The sequence below is a fragment of the Ips typographus genome, linkage group LG1 (assembly GCF_016097725.1).
Source record: "Ips typographus isolate SLU linkage group LG1, UJ_Ityp_2.0, whole genome shotgun sequence".
Classification (NCBI taxonomy): domain Eukaryota; kingdom Metazoa; phylum Arthropoda; class Insecta; order Coleoptera; family Curculionidae; genus Ips; species Ips typographus.
In genome coordinates, this window is record NC_138422.1 from 4320142 (window position 1) to 4337306 (window position 17165).

Consider the following 17165-nt stretch of genomic DNA (forward strand, 5'->3'; position numbering starts at 1 on the left):
GATTTGACAAACTCCCGATCTTGACCCAAGTTCTTTTGAGGTAAAGTTAATATTAATGTTTTTCTGTTTTTTAGTTTCAGATGACAGCCAGGACCAACAAACCAAGAAGAAGGAGAATTTATTCTGAAAACTTGGGTAGAACCTAACCGTAGCAAACTCGGTGCTCACCGGGCTCTAGCTACATCTCTCTACTTTTCCCCCGCCTTCCCAAAAGGCTACAGGGTAAGGAAATCAACCTCCTCACCTCCCATCCAACTCCTCACAAGTATTTCACCAGGATGACCAGCTGACGAAGAAAGAAGATTTGAAGACAGGAAGAACGCAGAAGAACCTCGTTGTCTGCCGGGGCTCCGTTTTACCCAGGACAGGAGATGTCGTTGTAACTCTGATTTTCCCGAAAGGGAAATATCAGTTTTGTTAACGGAGTCTTCTTCCGGACCTCTCCTTTTGGGTTACAGTGATGGGAGGGTAAAAAGCAGTAGTCTTGCTTGACCCGCTTATCTCAGGCCACATACAAGTCATTGTGTGGTTGCCAGACTGGTAGTACAAACAGAAAAATTTAAATAAGTAACGGATTTTAAGGGTACTTAATTATAATTTACTTCGTAGTTACATCCAGTAGACTTTCTGTTCTTTTTTATATATTTTACGGTCAAACTACTAACTTGTTTCGTTTTATCAAAATGCCAGAGAAACGTAGTCACTCAAATCTTAAAATTACGTCATCGATGACGTGAATGCAGATTTCATTGGCGTTTCCTTTAGTTTGGATTTTAAATATTATCCGCGAATGACAGACTGTGTTTACGTAATAGCTTTGTACTTTTATTGACTTCGATATCAACATTTGTGGAATCACACTACAAAACATTTTCTGTACAAATTCGCGTTCAAATTGAACCGCAAGGTATTTAGTTGGTCTATTATTATTTATAAAATGCTTACCACTTCAAAAACTAGAAGGATTGGCAGGTACGTACCTAAAAATGAAAAAAGATAAATCAGTTAAAAATACAGGATGTCCGATTTTTATAGCGAAACTTTAATCACGACCTTGTCGGATAGATACAAATTGCTTCAAGAGACAAAGCGACAAGGGAACAAATAAACATCTACTTGGAAAACTTGTGGGTGCCTTTTCTACTACTGTTACTACTAAAGTAGACTTCCCAATAAAAGAAGTACTAAAGTTATTCCGAAACAAAACTTGGAATATACTCGGTATGTACCACCCATACAATGTTCGTTAAATATTTACAAATGTACCTATATGGCTTGACAGTAATGTAAGAAATGCATCTCATTTTCCATAAGTGCTGCAATTGTGTAAAAGGCAAAGTATCAGAAAACTGGGTACTAAAACTGACAAATTATGAGAATTTGTTTAACCGTGTATTCACATTCTGATTTAACAGAAACTACATTATGAAGAAGCTTAATAGTAGGTTGATTGTATCTATGATAGTTTAATCAAAAAAGTTCGAATCTTAATTCGACATCAACAATGGAAACATCATGATAATTGTCATGATTAGGCGCAATAATCACATTTTGATAAAGTTTGAACCAAATCGGATTCTCTGTTGACCAATAATTAGTTTAAAATAAGGATTTAAGTTGGAGAGCAAACGAATACCAAGCCAAAAAATAATTTCCACATATCGAGAATTAATAAAGCTAGATATCATACTGCATTCAATGTTAGGCGGGTTAGAGGGTTTTGACGCAGAATAAGAAAATTGTACCAAAACTAAACTAACATATCACATTGAGCCAAGTTTTTTTTTTATTTTGACTTCTAGTAATTTTAATACGGAAACTTGAAACTAAAAAATAAAAAAATAAGTGTTGTTGTGAAAGAATCTATTGACCCAGATTCTGCTTTGAATAATGAATAACTTAGTTAAACATTTTAAATTTCCGAATTCGAACAAATAGGTATGTTTTGGAAATTTTTAAATTCAAAACTTGTAGGTAAACAATTGAAGGGACGGTTTTGTACATTAAATGTAACGAGGAAGTGAACAGACAACAGTTTCAGTTTTTGTTATTGAATGTGTCGTTTCTGTTAATTTTTCTCTAAATTGGTAAACTGGTTGAGTGTGCTTTTATTCAAAAATAAGTATACGGTGTAATACCTAAAGTCTGTTCACGATCTTCTTGGAATGACCCTGTGCATGGAATTTCGACAATTTGTCCCTTGTACATTACACAGTTTCTTTCAGACTTTATAACAATTTTTCAACAAGTAACAAACCCTTTCCTCTTGGCCAAACTATAAAATCGAAATCTTAGATATTTTTGTTGTCATGACCCAACTATAAGGTCTATTCATTATTTTTTGGATCCACTTTATTGGTCGAATTTTTCCTGTATAATAAAATTTCAAGAAACCTGGAAGCATTAAGTCAGACATTCCGTCCAGATCGTCAATAAATTATACTCTGCAGGAAATGTGCTTAGAATTCTTCGAAAAGAAAACAACAATTCAGTAATTGTACGGTTACTACTTAAGCATTCAGTACAGTTTTCCATAATCTTGGGAGAAATTAAACAAAATACATGTTTGTGATACTTTGTGAGTGGGCAGTTGCAGTAAGGCAAATGGTCATAATATTATCTTTTCATATGCTGCGCAGTTTAAAAGTTAGAAGAAAGGATTCAGTAGCTAACTGAACTGTTGGCCAATTGTATCAGATAGAGTCATTTATTTAGAAGATGTTCCGTTTACTTACTTACCCTAGTGTACACAGGGTAATTTTTAAAAAAGTTACATTAATCTTACGATAATCTAGGAATTTAGTGTATTTTAAAAACACATGAACACGACTTTTATTGTCATGTTTCGAAAAATAAGTTTGGACGTTTTCAATTCAAATAAAATCCAGATTTGATAAAAAGTAAATTTTGTGTGACTTAAAAGTCCTAAAATGGGCATTACTTCAGTGTTTTTCGATGAATAACTTCTACATAACTGTGATATAACATAATAATTTAAAATTCTCGTACAGGGTGTTACTTAAATAATCAGAACACAAACCAGAACAACAAAAATTATACTTAGTGTCCTATCAACATTGGTACATTTTGTTTGAAATGGATTCCTTTATTTATACGTTTTATAAATCACCTTGTATAGAATAGCTGAAAATATATTTTGGAAACTAGCAAATGAACTGTTTGTTCCTAATCGCTACTTAGAGAACATAATGTCGTGAACAGTTTCGACCTGATGAACATTAGACTCTCCCTAACGCCTGTGGTGCATACAAAGTAGTGATGGGTAATTTACCAGGAGAATTTGACCGGTAAATTACCTGTAAATTACTTGTAAATTACGAATACTGGGTTTCTAGAAGTTCAAATTTTGACACCCCTTTTCTCCCTAACTGTACCAAATTTTGTACTGTTTTTTCAGGTTAATGGTTAGGAAATTTAATGACGATTCCAAATATGTCCTTAAAACATTAATTTTCTCACTCTAAGTGGGTATAACAGGCGATTTGGTCCCTAACTGTCATTTCAAACCCTCTTTTTGATAGTTAATACTTTGACACTACTTTTCTCCAAACTTTATCTGATATATGTTGTTCTGTAATGTTTTTTATGTCATTAGATAGGAAATTTAATGAGGATTCCAAAAATGTGCTTAAAAACATGATTTGGTTACTCCAAGTGGGTTTTACAGGCGATTTTGCCCCTAACTGTTCTTAACAGTATTCAAATTTCAGATTACAATTTCACTGATTTGTAAATTTGTTGCTCCAAAAAGTTTTTCCTAAATAAATAAAAAACGGTGAAAGTTACAAAAAAAAGGTTTTAGGGCGTTATAAGCGGGCGTTATAACACGCCTGCATATAATGTCCTCAGGTTGTTATAAACACTATAACCTACACCGTTTCCAAGGTATTATTTATTGAAATAATAGCTATTTATGTACCAAGGGCGTTAGAGAGAACATATCTCTCGGGCCATAGGCCCTGTGGCAGTTTCGTCCTGATGGACTTATACTCCCCCTAACGCCTGTTATTATATACAATATTTTATGTTTCACCTAATTCAGCAATTATTTACTGTTTATGGTGAACTGTTTATTTGAAAAGTAAGGTATACCTTTACCGGTATGTTGTGTGGTGCTTTTTTTACCTGAATGATGTGACTTTGATAGTCCTGTCAGTAAGTGAAAATGGCAAAAGCTGGACTGAATGAAATTTTACAAAATGTAAAATAAAATGAAGCACAAGGTAATGAAAGTTTATTACGTAAAAGTCAAGAGCATCCTAGGATAGGGAATACGAAGTTTTTATAGTATGAAACAATAAAACTGCCCCTGCTAATATTAAAAAACGTTTCCGGGCGTTGTGATAACGCCCGCCTATAATACCCTCAGGTTGTTATGGACCCTATAACTTACACCGTTTCCAAGGTATTATGTATTAATAATGGATAGATGAAACATAAATATAGTAATCTCATTTTAAGAAAGATAATGTCATAATATAGAAGCAACCTCTAATTTCATTATTTCCAAAAAAGTAGGACGTAAAACAGCTGATTTCCTGGAGTGCAAATCAGCAATGAAACTTTCGTTTCTTTATTTCTATTTTGACAACTTCATAATCATCACCAACCAGAAAATGCTATGTTACCTGAAGTGCCTCAAAAAGAACACAATTCAAGATAAAATTATTTAAAAGAACTTTATTACAAAATGAATACTGAGTCAATATGCAACGCAAGTCATTTGCGACCTATATGAAAGATACTAGCTCCAGTTTTGGATTTCCTATCAAATCCAATTAACTATGAATGCCTTCGTTGTTACTTACATAACTTATGCGTTATATTAATAAGTTATAATGAAAATATTACTCACTTTTGGTTTCAAAAAGTGATAAAAGACAATCGCGCCTTTTGTCAGAGCAAAAAACCCACACCGAGCTCCAATAACCACACCGAATGCTTAATAATGCATCCCGCAGTGATAGATAAAAAAAATGCAAGTGCGTGACGCATTCAAATAAAACAATGACCACTGCAAATGCGTGTGCGTTGAATGTGCGATGCCACCATTATAATAGGTTAAAGACTTCTTAGGCCGATCAAGGACATTTTCATGACTTTCGATGACAGAAACACACTGTGCAGTTCATCCTCGATTTAGCCTAAAACGGCTTAATTCGCGGGCTACGGCTTCACCGCGATAAATTGCGTTATAAATGAATGAACAATAATTTTCCCATCCAATTGTCACAATATCAGATGGCTTATCTTTACATTTTAATTACCGACAATAAATATTTTTTCAAGGTTAATCGTATCAGTTCGAGTGTAGTGTGTCGTTTTAAATATTAGGCCGTTGACCTCGGCTTTTACTTTTTTTTAACAGTCTCAGTTTGATGTAACCCATCTGGTTGTTTTACATTCAAATACATATAACACACCGTATTTTAGATCTTTTTTATATAGTAAAAAAGTTAAGAGAAGTTTTATCCCCGTTATTATCTTATGTGAAGAATTACTAGAACTTGTATCCCACTTTTTATTAAATACCACTTTGTTGCAGTATGAGTTGAGGTAAGGAATAACCTGTGTAATATGTTGTTAATTAGCACGACACTTATTACAAGTCTAATTTAAGATAACAACTCTTTCTGAAGTTACAGTCTCTGTAACATATTCCACAAAAAAAAAATATGTTAATCTTGCCGTTACCGCAGTACAAGTGTTAAGAAAATGCTCACAAAAAGAGGGATGAATTCTTGAGCTAATTAGGTAGATCTTCTCACAAGAATGTTGATGTAATTGAAGCATTGGGTGAAGGAATTGGCAGAGAGGAAACTAGCAGGGCGACTTCAAAAAAAATACAAACGAGGAGAAAAAGCATATTAGACTACTTTGTTGCCAGTTACAATATATGCTGGTGAGAAACCCTGCAAGAAGAATGAACAAAAAGCGAGCAATTTTGATTCAGTAGAATCGAATTAAGCACTTGCACAGTAACTGGAATTCCTATTCTAGAATAATGAGAAAAATATGATCATCTTGAGAGTGATATTATCTTGACAGGAACGTTATACTAATGTAACCTCTTATTGGCTATCTGTTCTGCCCAGCAAAGAAATATTAAAGAAAAGTGTGAAAGTAAATAAGACCGTGAATAAACTTCTTTTATTTTGTATGCTATCTTTTTTTAGCTCTCAACGTAGAATACACGCATGTGTGCGAAAAAGACTGAATTTTTCGTAGGAAATGCATTGTACTCAAAAGTATTTATATTTTTGCCACCTACGGATAAATGTTGCACTTGCCACTTGTAAACCACACAAAAGTTTAGATGGCTGCCCTAATGCTCCATTCACTCCGTAATGATTAAATTATAGTGATAGGCGTCAATTTACCGTGATCGGTTATTTACCGGTAAGGTTAAGTAAAATTGGAAAAGTGAAATTTAGTGTGACCGGAAAATGTACCAATTTTACCAGTAAATTGCAATCTGACCATTAAATTTATGGGTGTAACTGAAATTCACTTGAAAGATATTATTTTTCTGACATGGCTGTCATTAATAATTCTGGATCACTACACTTTTCATGTACCCTCTGTACAGTAGCGAGACTGACGGACTGTAAAACTTCCAGGGATTAGTTTAGCAGTTCTTTACTCCTTACTCTGTATTAATTTTTTGAAAATCACTTTATTATATCATCAATGGTAAGATTGACTATTAATAACTGATTACAACTAGCATCATCTTAAAACAGTTTACTTCAGATTTATAAACAAGATTAGGTAGCTTAAACCTTTAAAGTACGAGTAATACAGCTAAATGGAAACTCAAAGTAAACTAGGATGACATCACTAATTTCAAAAACATAAACAAGGAAAAATATTACTTCCATGAAAATCAAGTTTATTTAACAGTAGTTGTGTTGGTATCAATGAGCTCTTGTGAGGTTATGCTATTTTGGCAACTGCGTTGAAAATCTGTATAGTGGGTTCTATTTTTCAAAAAGTGAAGAAAATAAATACCTTTGATATAAAGTCCGTCAAAGGTAAGATTACATTGACGTCAAAAGTATGGTTAATATATTATGTTTACATTAGTTATGCAACCACGCATACAAAACTGCATTGATATCTTTGTGGGTGGCATAAAACATGCGACAACCACAATTAATCATATTCTACAAAGTAAAACATGGAATACTTAACTTTTCTTAACTTTACCCACTACATATTTTGGGTATTTGATATTATTTGCAGGTTACCTACCCCTTCAGTACTAATCAAATTGTTTATTATTTCTATATTGATTGACTTAAGTAGAACAATCTAAACTTTACTTTACTTTACTGCATCCAAATTGTTAGTTTATGGTAAAAATCAAAATAAAGTAGAATGATAACGTAAAAGCATAACATGTCAAGTAAAGCTAAACGTCCTAATCATACATTATTTTTTTTATATTAGTACGTCAGTCCACTTTGCTTTGATTTTTGCCATACATTCATTCAAAATCTAAAGGCATTATTTCAATTCCCTATAATACTGATCAGCCGACTGTTAAGTGAGTAGATGGTTACGCTAAATACTAAACTTTGATCAACCAATTATGGAACTACATAGTAGGCATTAAACTTCACATTCGTCACGGAATGAGTTTAAAACTGTAATAAGCACAAATCTGGAAATAATCCATAACTACTGAAGTTTGTTTGATCGTTAACTTTACTGCAAATATCACACAGAATCGAATAACAAAATACAATATCTTTTCAGGTTCAGTTCAAAAGCAAATTTTCTCACTTTTCCAACATTATCAAGACAAATACTTATTTATGAACTTAATTCTACCAATAAAGCTAAAAATTAAAAAAAAAAAAGTCGACATACCTTTTGTAGTAGATAGAGGAATTCTTGTCCATGGCGGAATTTAATAAACCTGGCAAACGACTTGACCGACTACTGTTAATTGAAATAAAAAGAAGTAAAACTAAGTGAAGGTGGGAACAAAGAAATCGGTATTGTCATCGTGATAAAATTATTTAGCAAGGGACTAAATTGTGTGTAAAGCTTAACAGGTATGTACGCACATTAATTTTAAAAATAATAGTCCGAGGTGAACAACCTGTGAGTTATCATAAAGTCAAAAACTGTTTTCGGATTTTTTATTGTGGAAATTGCAATAAAACTTATTAAGTAACAGTACAACATGACTGTGACCTTGATAATTAAAATAAAACATTATTTTAATCGAGATTGTGTTGGGCAAAAATTATTCGAGAATACTAAGGTTAAGGTTAAATAACGTTCTTATCTGGCAAATCATCATTCAAAAATTAACACTCGAAATTGAATTAAGCGACATGATAATATTGAGTAGTGCAATGAACTGGTTAGTTTTATAGGTCATCTACCCCAATTCACTATATCGCGCAGATATGAGCAAAATGCGTAATCTTTTTCTGTAAATGCCTACTCAGACCTGATAAAAATTATTACATTGTTCGGACAAACCGCATATTCGAATAAAAACTGGGAATTTTGATCAGCTTAGCAACGGAAAATGTGATAACGCTTTGATTTGGCTGTGAAGCTATTTTCATACAATGGCCATGAAACTTCTCATCTGATTTCTAAATTATTACACACAAAATGCTAAAATTTACTTTGTTTTCCGCTAGTCATTTTAAAATAAAAAAGCAATCTGTTAGAAATGATCAAGTTGGAAGAGGGAGAAAGGACATAACAAGGAAATTTAAAGCAAAAACAACAACGTAAACTGGTCAAGTGAGCAATTAATACTAAAATCACTGGAGAAGTGTGTTGAATAAATAGCAGAAATGAAGTGTGTAAGGACGATTTTTGTTTGAATTAAATCAGAGTTTTAACAACGGTAAATAACCTTAATACAAAGCGAAATTGAGCCATATTTACTTTTGCTTACCCACAGTTTTTTGTTAGTTGTTTTGAATAAAGAGAGGCAAAATATAAAAACAATTTCTCAGAATTTTCTTTTGATCCCAATCGAAGTTTTCTAAATTAGTTTAATTCCAAACGAAATTGAGCGTTATTTACTTCCATTATTTTTCTGTCATTGAAAGAAGAGAGAAGCAGACTGAGAAGCCCTAAAAATAATTCCTGAGTTTAACTAAAGACAATTTTCGTTTGTAACCAATTGCTAACATTAAGAAAAAATACGACTGTGTCTAATTTATGCCAAAAATGAAACTTTGTATTGTTCAAGATTATCTTTTATTTAACCTGCAAATTTTTTTTCTATCTTTCGTTAGTTGCTTTGCACAGGGTGAGAAGTTATAAACATTAATCTTTGAGCGTTACATGCAAAATTTGAAAAAATTGAACCCAAGATAAACTTTATTTACCTCAAAAGGGAACAGAGCTACAGGTAAGGTTGATTTGCATCGAAACAAATCAGTGGATTAATGTCATTTACGTCTTTAGACGAACTTCAACATAAGCAAAAATTGCCCTTATTAACTTCAAGAACTACCCTAATTAACAACTAAGTAGTTAGTGACAAACACAACCAGGGTAAACACACCAGGGTAGGGAAACGGAAACCAATTTGCAGCTAATTTGTACAATCATAAAAACACTGACAGTGACATGCTTCTTACAAAAACTCACTTTGTAGAAAACTATACGTATTTTGTATTGTTGGTCTGATGGCGCCAAATTGAACAAAACACGTGTAACCACGCTTTCACAAATATTTATGAGACCTTACAGATAACTGTTCCAACACTTATTGTATATGTCAAAAATATTAGCAGAAAAGCAGCAGAAGCAAAGCATGGCAGAACATTGGCCTTCAACAAAAATAATGATTCAAACCGGTTGATTAGCACGCCAAACATTTAAGAGAGCAAACCTTCGTTACATTTTGTATTATTTGCTAATTTTTACGATAAATGTCTTTTCGGCTTATTATACGTGTTCCACCTTCGAGTTTACGACACGAAAATGTATCATATTTCATGTTGTTTTGAGGAACTTTTACTATTAGCAAAAGTTTGAATATCTTATCTCTATTTAATGAGTGTCGCCATAATTTATTGAGCAGATTTACTAATCTACTAATTTGGGTGGTCCTTTAATTTTGACCGGTTTTCTGAATACGGAATTATGTATATTGATTTCTTTTTAATTTTCGGTATTGTCTGATTTAGAATAGCCAGTAATCATTAAGTAAAATTCTAGTTTTCGGCTTGTAGAGTCTGAGAACCGCCATTCACTAATCGGATTGATTGATATCTATATCGGTCATTAGATCAATATAAAAAAGATTGTCCCGTGTGCATCACAACGTTATTTTTAAGCTTTTTTATGTGTCTGATGATTCATAAAAACTTGAATAACGCCATCATTGTGACTCATTCAATTGATGAAATTTGAGTTTAGTTCACTATTGTCGATTGATCATCGATAACGTTTTTTGAGAATTCTAAATTAAACTTTGAGAAAGAAAATTATTTAAATTACTCTCCTTCCAAGTTTAGTATTTGGTTTAGATGTAAGTATAACAGCAGTAAATTTCCATTATAGCACAGCACAAATGAACCAGAACTGAACATTGTTTCCTATACAAAATATGTACATTTGAATTAACTTTTTTTTTTTAGCGGTATACAACGTTCTACATCGTCTTCCGATACCCAATCTCTATCCGTCTCGGTCCATCCTGACTTCTGGCTCTAATTTTCCCATCCATGCTCTCTTGTCAACTTTTCCTTAGTCTTTCCCCGTTTTCTTCTCCCTTGAGGGTTCTAGTTCAATATCTGTTTCATGATTCGTTCTTCTGACATTCTCTCCTCGTGATTGTTGTCTAACAATACATAAAGCTTCAATCGTTTTTAAAACATTTTTTGTGTACTAAGCTTAAACTTGTTTAGGACTTTATGATTAACAACATGTTACAGAAACAAGTGTAATCTCCTTTAATAATAACAATTAATAGAAATCGAAGAAATGGCATACTAAGAAGAAACTCTTCTATAAATTCTTAATGTCATCGATCTTGCCTTATACTCTTAAATTCCATTGTCCATTTTTTAACGCTACTGGATTGGACATCAGATTTAAAAGATGGGATATAAATTACGCTACTCGGTTACCGATATCTACAGGCTTGACCACATCCGCTTGTTGCGATCAGATCAAATTACTAACGAGGGAACCCGCAGTGGTTGCAAATATACCTTCTAGCTCTGAAAATTGCATTGTGCGCAACGGAAAAGTTACTTTAACTGGTAAACAAACAGGTCAACAGATAACAAAGAAACAATAAATGAAAACAAAATTCTAAACTACGAGTATTTACATAGAAATAATTGACGCAGTGATTGTATCCAGCCATTGCATTCTGGAGTTAACTAAATAGGTTAATTATTTCCTCTTATCGGAAATAGGGGCGTTGAACCACAGTATTACATTCAAGTGATAAATTAATTGAATTATGTTATGAGTAGCGCTTTTCCATAAGTGCCACGTTAGGTTAGGAAAGGTCGTGGCGTTTTGCGTGACGATTTGCATTTCATACAATTGACATTCCAAAGTACATGTGAGCATATCAAATATACGATTATTAGATACTACTAAAGTAGGGATATTTGCATTTGCTTTGTTTATGTGGGTGTACCTGGTAGAATGAAGGGCTAATTAACAGTAATTATGAAAAATAAGCGTTTTTAGTAGTTTTCATTGAAAAAACAATGTAAAACGCGAGTTGTTAGGGTTAACAACACTGGTGAAGCTGAGTGGGGTATGTAAACCGTCACTCAGTGCGAGAATTTGCCTTTCTACCTTGGATTTTACGACCGCTGCTGCGGGCTAAACATCTTCCCTTTTACGACGACTAGTCCAAGAGCTTATTCAGACAATATGTACACCATCATCATCAAACTTATACTCGTAAAGTTTGCTTTTCAAAAATAAAGCACTGTCTGCTAAACCTACTAAGCCAAAATCGACCACAAAAGGATTGAAAGTAAAAAAGTTTACAGTTGAATAAAGCCTTTCGCCGAAGATGGTTCAGGTCGACTAATCAGCCAAATAAAACTAGATGGGCGATTCGGCATGTCATTGCGCCCCTGTTGCTAAAACTAATTTTGGAATGACTTGCACTTGCAGCAATAATGGGGCCTGCACTTGGTGCATGCTCCCATACTAAAACGAGATAAATAAGGCAGCCGAGCAAGACAGCGAATCCCCCCAGGTCAACGTCCCTTCTATTGGTCCCGGTGCACTCGCAACCGTCGATGTCGTCGCTTGTGAACCAACTTTCCCGATATCGGGCTGTCCTTAACCTTCCCGAAGGAGTTTCATCTTATCAAGATGATATTTGTCACTTTTACAACGATCCCGTCTGATTTACTTTCGTATCGCTCGCGGGTCGCACAGAAAGTCGTTGAGAACGATGGAAAAGTGATCGAGATTGATTAGTATTGGGTGTGAGTAGTGGGCAGATTTGACTCGGTTTAGTCATCCTAAAGGTATTCAGCAAGACGATTCTTAGATTTCAATATAGAAACCGTCAAAAGGGGTTATTAGTTTTATTACCATAGAAAGTCCTAATGCTCAAAGACCTTTAAGAAAAAGTTTTATTAGTATAAATAATAGTGAAAGCATCTTCAAAAATATCACAGCCGGTTGCCAGACGGATAAAATCACGAAGAGGATTATGCAAGTATCAAACCAGCCGAAAAAAATTCTATGCTATGGTATAATATTTTTCATAATCAACCGTCCTTTTCAAGAACATAACCTCAAGTTTCCTCTGTTTATGTAATCCTTAAAGGCATTTTCTTTCCACCCAAACTGTCTAAAACACAACTTTCCTGTTATTGAGGTGAGTATCTTATTATGTCTTGTCGCATTAACTTACTCTTTTACGTCATCAAGTCGAATCAGCCAAAATTCTTCTATGCGACTTTAAAATTTGAGTTGGTTGCCATAAATGTTTTCTTTGGTTTTGAACCTGAATACTGACTAATAGCAGAAACCGGATACTTTAATTAAACAATTTGTCACCCCTTTTGATATTTTCATATCCGCTGCTGGGCACTTGTTCCAATATACGCTGAAAACAAAACTGAAAGTATTGTCTTTTAGTTCAAATACTGTATTACTGGTACTGCATATTGTTGGTGGCCTGAAGTTATTTGAAAAGTTGTGTAAACTATGAACGATAAAGAGTAATACAACATTTTAAATAAAATTCAACAATAAAATCAAAATTGAATGACATTTCAATTAGCAAACCGTATTACCCATTCTTTCATTCTTTTTGTCTTTAGTTTTTCTCTAATAAGACTTTTGATGGTTTTCCTTATCTTACTTTGTTACCTAGATCACCTGATTAAACACCACTTGTGTATGTGTGCTGATAACTATCACATCACAAACATCTGACAAGCAAATTAACACGGCAAATTAAAGTAATATTTAGATTGTCTTTCTATAAACCGCCGAATAAAACATAAAAGTCACGTGATCAACAATGCTGAACTAACAGAAGTCACGTGAATGTACCTTAATTATTTCACGTGAATTTCGGTACTGGAAAATTGTCAAGCCAAACAAGGTTAATAAACAATATGTAGAGTTTTTTGAACATAACATTGTGTTAGAAGAATGGATTTCTATTTTCCCCGATGACTCTCGCAAAAATTGCATGAAATTGGAACGAGTAGATTGTCTCTAATTTCATACACATATTGGTTCATTATCACGGATTATTACAAAGATTAAAAACATGTCACTGTTTAAAGAATATGAAGTTAAACAGTACGTATAGGCATTTATAAAAGAAAACAGTAACGCCGTTTGATAATGGATTTGTTTTATTCTTCTCATTTTGAGAGAGAGTAAAGTCAATTATTCTACAATTTTCATTACGATATCCTACACTCTTTGAATCTTCTACAATGGTTTGAATGTTAGATGCCCCTATAATAAAGAAAGACTTATAATTCTCCCCTGACAGCTGAACTTCATTCTGTCTGGTTTAATTGCTAGACAAACTAAAATTAACGCTAAAGTATTCTTACTGATCAAGAATTAGAGAATTTTCAAGCAAGAACAGACAAAATTCAAAGCAAAGAAGTCATTTATGTCAAAAACCTTGAGTATTTTGAAAAACAAAAATTAATGAAAAATTTCAAATCTAGATAGCCTTCAAATGTGTTGCCACGGACAATAAGTGCTCTAAAAACTTAATTTATAGCAGTCATATATTATTTAAAGGAAAAGTAAACCGAAAAACAAATAACAATGGCTAAATGTATCCCAGAACCCACACTGGATTACAACAAGTACTTAATTAGAAAAGAATTAGAAAAATTTCTGGGTACCCAAATAACACCTTATTTCTGATCAAAATGAGATTAATTCTTTCAAATGTTTCACTGCATAAGGTTTTATTTCTTACTTATTTAACAGTGTACGTTGACAAATTCTAGTTTTCCTGATTATTGAGCTTTTTATTTGGTTTTAGAGTGTTTTATTGTAAATTTCTTTCGAAAACCAATTTAGCATATTGCACCCTCAATGCAATATCAACACAACTCAAAAAATCTCCATTTTGAGTTATATGTTGTGCAAAGCAATACTGATTCATCAAGTTTTGCAGTGCAACCGTAAAATAACACAAAAGCTAGTGTTAGTTTATATTTTGACAGATAAATCTCGTCAAAAACTTTAATAAACACGGTTTTCTCAAAACTGTTAATTTTGAGTTGTGTTAGTATTGCATTGTCGGTGAGACATTATGTCCAAGTTACTAAAACAATTTTTGTGGTTAGGAATGCTCTCAAAATGGACTTTTTTCTACTAAGAAGACGTTGTCTGGGGACAAAAAGAGGTTTTTGACGTAAAATTTCCAAATAAAGTATATCCTCTCGTTTTTCAGAAAGCTGTAAGATACCATCGACAATCAATCACATACATACTAAAATTGTTTGTGCATAAGTATAGGAGGAAACGCGTAATGGTTCACAAGGCGCAAAAAAACCTATGATACGATAAAAAACCCTGCATTTCTAAACAAACAAAATCCATGACGTCACTTCCACCATTGCTGAATTTACCATTTTTCTACTGAAGGTGTACCCAAAGTAGCTATCATATTTTAAAACCCCAAGGTTAGAATAATTGATTATCGTTATTGGTTTTGTCTAGTTGTTTTCAGAATATGGATAATTTTATACAATCCTAACACTTATAAGGAATATTGAACCATGTTGTAAACACGCAGAAAATTAAAAAAAAAAGCAAAAAAATTTAATTTTGTGTGCCCAGTAAGGATTTTAGTAGTTGCAACAGGAGAAAAATCTTAATACCGATCTATTTCCAAAGAACACTGCACTAAACTATTTATACAGAGTGTTCAGTTTAAGTGACATAATAAGATCCTTATAGGGAGTTTTCCACCGTCATACTTTAAGCCGAGCTTAAGTTAAGTGTGGTTTAGACTGTGTAGAATACAGTTAAAAAAAGTCACAGTCCGGACCATTCTTAACTTAAGCTGGGTTTGAATTTCGACGGTGCAAAGGGGGGGGTTAAACAGTTAGATAAACGATGTGAACCAATTATACAAATTCACAGATTTACGTGTTTGATGACTTAATCGTAGAGTTTTCATAGACATATACTTTACCCATGTATTGAAATCGTAATTATTAAAAATGTGTGTGAATTTAGCCATTTATTTGTACTCAAAAAGTCGTCACATCTTGAACGGGATGACCGTAGCAACAGCAAAACGACACTGAGCAATATCTATTCTTCAATCAAAGTAACTTTCACATTACCGGCTCGTTGCTAACAATCACTGCTAAAAGCTATTCGGTAATCAATGCATATAAAGCGTAACAGACATATTAAACGAGCCCTGGGCTAAAAACAACATAGACACCTAATTAATAAACTTGTAAACCCGTACCTGTAAAAAATGACTAATGGTTTCAACATTCGAGTGTAGACAGTCCTGCCTCAAGTCCGTCAAACAAAAATTATTATTGATGGTCTAGACCCCATCAGATCATAAGAATACAACTTTTGGTAAATAAACATTAACAAGATTTCAAGGTCTGCACCAAGGTCAGTGAATTCGGGCGAATTTTAACACCTCCGTGCTAATGAATTACAAGCAGGTACTTTTTAATGTCTCACAGCATTGGCAACGCCAAAAACATTCTTTCCAAGTAGGTAGTACCTAGCTTTGTGGTGTTTCAAGTTTATAATATCATCATTTATGCGTAAAAAACGCTACTTTTGATATTTTAATTGGCGAATATTTTGTTGATTACGATGGTAATAATTCACTACATCCCTGAATACAATAATCATTCAAACTTCTGGTATTATTCAAATAGAAAGCCGACCAATCTCAAATAGATTCAAAGGAAGCCGCCTTCTTGGGAGGATGCCTTATGTCGACCATAAGACCATAATTTAACCCGTAGTCAGAGCCGGTTGTACTAAGAAAACACTTAAAAATAGCACGGAATTTACATAATATGGTAAAATCTGGGGCTTCAGGTCTCAATGACGAGAAAAATTCGATACTTCCTTCTTCAGTTCGGCTTCAAAACAACGACTGCTCCTATTTGCGAAGGTGTCGTTTACGGTATCCGGATTTTTACCGACGTAACCTGTCAAATGAATTATGGTTTGCACCGGTCGATAATTGAATTTGATCGTTAGGAAATGTAAATTTATCTGTTACATCCAAGCTTGACTGCCTGCATGTTATTACGGGGTGGTCCAATTGCTTTAGGCTATTATTGCTACCTTCTAAACCGTAAAAGTTCAGTCAAAATATGGAAAACCAAACCTACCAGAGTACCATAGAATACTTACGCATTTTTCTATATAACTCAGAAACATTCAATTCAATGAAATCGAATTTGAATTATACGCCAGTGAACAATGATATTTGTCGTGGCCTTTTAAAAATGTGAAATTTACTCACTCTACTAAACAGAAAAATAAGCAACTTTTTACAAGTTACAAGTTACAGTATAGTTTTGACCAGAGGATTGCTTTTCCTACATTTTATTTTATTTGGACCGGGGTAAACGTTAAGTGATTACAAGAACAACTGGAGGACTTCTTTACATCCCGAATCTCCTGCCATT

At 33.5% G+C, this 17165-nt stretch overlaps 1 protein-coding gene and 1 long non-coding RNA gene across 2 annotated transcripts in view; one reads left to right on the top strand and one right to left on the bottom strand.

Annotated features, from left to right (window-relative positions):
* Positions 1 to 17165, bottom strand: part of E23 (ABC transporter G family member E23) — a 132402-nt gene that overhangs the window by 71353 nt on the left and 43884 nt on the right. The gene's annotated exons all lie outside the window — the stretch shown is intronic.
* Positions 4 to 612, top strand: LOC145740166 (uncharacterized). Its single transcript, XR_014181366.1, has 2 exons — positions 4 to 222; positions 278 to 612. It is a non-coding gene; the product is annotated as an uncharacterized LOC145740166 (long non-coding RNA).